The sequence below is a fragment of the Palaemon carinicauda genome, chromosome 45 (genome assembly GCF_036898095.1).
Source record: "Palaemon carinicauda isolate YSFRI2023 chromosome 45, ASM3689809v2, whole genome shotgun sequence".
NCBI lineage: Eukaryota > Metazoa > Arthropoda > Malacostraca > Decapoda > Palaemonidae > Palaemon > Palaemon carinicauda.
In genome coordinates this window covers 12,237,590-12,240,646 of record NC_090769.1, presented here as the reverse complement: position 1 = coordinate 12,240,646, position 3,057 = coordinate 12,237,590, and positions in this window count along the sequence as shown.

Here is a 3,057-nt window from a genome sequence, read left to right as displayed (position 1 = left end):
GGCAATAAACATTACACACACACAATATATATATATATATATATATATATATATATATATATATATATATATGTATATATATATGTTATATATATATACTTATACATATACATATATATATATACACATATATACATACATATATATATATATATATATATATATATATATATATATATATATATATATATACAAACACACACACACGAGTGTGAGTGTGATTATTATAAAGAAACCAATATCAATTATTCGACAATTCTAAGCATGTTCACAATTAGGAATATTGGCACATACCTTCTGTTTAAATATTCATTTGAAAACGTGAATATTTTGATTGCCTCGAGGGGATGAATTGAGATGAATCTTATATAATTAACACTACAGGGTTACCTAATCATTCAATTTAAACTTAATACCATTTTGTAAAATACATATAATTAGATAATGGATTTAGTTGAATGGGATTTAGTTTAAATCGACGATTACTAACCTATTCTAACGATTTACTAAAAAAAAAAAAAAAAATTCACATGACCTTTGTAAGGCCATCTTTACAGGATGAGCAAACCTAATTGATGAGACTGTACGTGGTAAGCAAACGGTTACTCAAAAAGTAAATTGGAACATAACGGGGATAACTTTAAAAACGATCTGGACTTGGTTAAGAGTTAGTCCAGGTGTACATAAGATGATGAGGATTAAAAAAGTACATAAAAAATAACCTTAAGGTATCAGACAACCAATGAGGTTATAAAAAAGGCAATGTCATATAAGTAACCTGATATGTCCATTAAATTTACCAAATAAATATAATAAAAAAAACAGCGGTCATAAAGGTTAAGAAAAAAAATATATCCAGACAAAAAATCAGTGACATAGGCTACGTAAATAAAAAAGTGCCTGGATATTCATTCCCTAGCGGGAGGTATGTGACCACGTAAAGACCATCACAAACTCAAGTAAATTTCCGACTTTTTTTAAGAGGTGCATCTTGAATCCTTTGAATTTTAAAGCGGACAGAGTTTAGGTAGTAGGGCTTCGCCATCTAGAATTATTTTATTCCTCAGTGAAGGTGTCAAATAGGGAGCCCTGCCACTGATACTTCACTGGTTCAAGTCGCTCCTTCGTCAGCAGAAGCCACGAGGCACAAGTCACCAAGGACGTGCCATATAGGTTAATGGCCCTTAATTCCAATGAGTGACATCGTATTACACCGTTCAGTACGGTTGTTGAAGATTGAATGGGCAGTTTGAGAGGGATAGACCACACACGTGTCGATATTCAGGCAAACTACTGGATTAAGTTTCGGATCGTAAATCTTGTTAAACTCTGTTGAAGCAGAGGTCTATAAAAATACCCTCTTTTTTTATTATACAAGGGAAGCAAAATTAGACTGTCTGACGTATACAATAATTGATTGAATACGAAAAAAAAGAGGAAAGCTGTGCATGGCAGACAGTAAAATTCCTAACTATACACATTTGAAATTATGCATAGTAGTAAATAAAGGATATAAATTTTTAAGTTCAATTTACATTTAAGATTGGCAAATAATTCGTCCTAGAACACGTTGCTTAAGACAAAAGGAACCATTAAACATTTCATACAGACATCAAAGGCTGCGCCTTGAAAATTTCAGCCTTGTGACGTCATGCACACCGAAGAGCATTCATAAAATTTGGAAAACCGAGAGGAGAGGGATGGCTAAAATAAATCATTCAACCCAAACTGGAAATCGGAGGCAGGGTAACTAAAATAAATCTTACAAGTGATAAATGAAAATAGAACATGTGAAGGAGGATGAAGCGTGAAGATAAATCTTTGCAATTGTAACAGTTTTGTTGCTAAAAGAAAACGTGCATTATTAGTTAGCAAACTCAAATAGTTTTATATATTCAATGAGTTCAGGCACTATAGATTGTTGCAGGGGCCTAGGAGTGTATCCAATATAAAGGTGCAACTGATGGATAATCCTGCAGTTACAATACGATGTGAAATTTAAAACAGGTTGGTCAGCAAGATGGAAGAAAAGAAGTGGCAACAGGTAGAATATCAGGCACATGCGGGTGCAGTTAAGGGCTGAAGCGACATTGCAAAGGGCCTTCAGTAATGCCTACAGGGCACCACGCGAGGTGTCTTAATCAAAGCACCTACAGCCTATAGGATCATATTGCTAATCTAAAAGTGACACTTCTGCTGCTGCATTTGGGACTTATACTCACCACATGAAACCAACCCACCTTTTAAGTGTCAGTTTTTTCACTGAGTTTGCAAGTCTGACTACTGAAGACCATTTCATAGGTTTGCAAGTCTGACTACTGAAGACCATTTCATAGGTTTGCAAGTCTGACTACTGAAGACCATTTCACAGGTTTGCAAGTCTGACGACTGAAGACCATTTCATAGGTTTGCAAGTCTGACTACTAAAGACCATTTCCTAGGTTTGCAAGTCTGACTACTGAAGACCATTTCATAGGTTTGCAAGTCTGACGACTGAAGACCATTTCATAGGTTTGCAAGTCTGACGACTGAAGACCATTTCATAGGTTTGCAAGTCTGACTACTAAAGACCATTTCCTAGGTTTGCAAGTCTGACTACTGAAGACCATTTCATAGGTTTGCAAGTCTGACTACTAAAGACCATTTCATAGGTTTGCAAGTCTGACTACTGAAGACCATTTCATAGGTTTGCAAGTCTGACTACTGAAGACCATTACATAGGTTATCTGACAATAAATATGAGGGATTATATGTCTTCTTATAGATAAGCCATATCACTTCCATTTTTCCTGTAATGTTAATCTGTATAAATAAAAAAAGAATAACTCTGGCCAGATACTTAGTAGGGTTCGTAATCTCGGTGATCTCTTCACTGTAACTTTTCTTTCATTGTCCAAATAAATAATGTACTAAAAACTGCTAGCAATCATCTTTTAAATATTGCTTTTATAAAGAAGTACCCGGATGAATATTCTGTAAACTTATGATAAATTGTGCTATGACCAAGACTGACTACTGTAACTACCACAATTTACCATAAGTGAAACTTAAGAAATA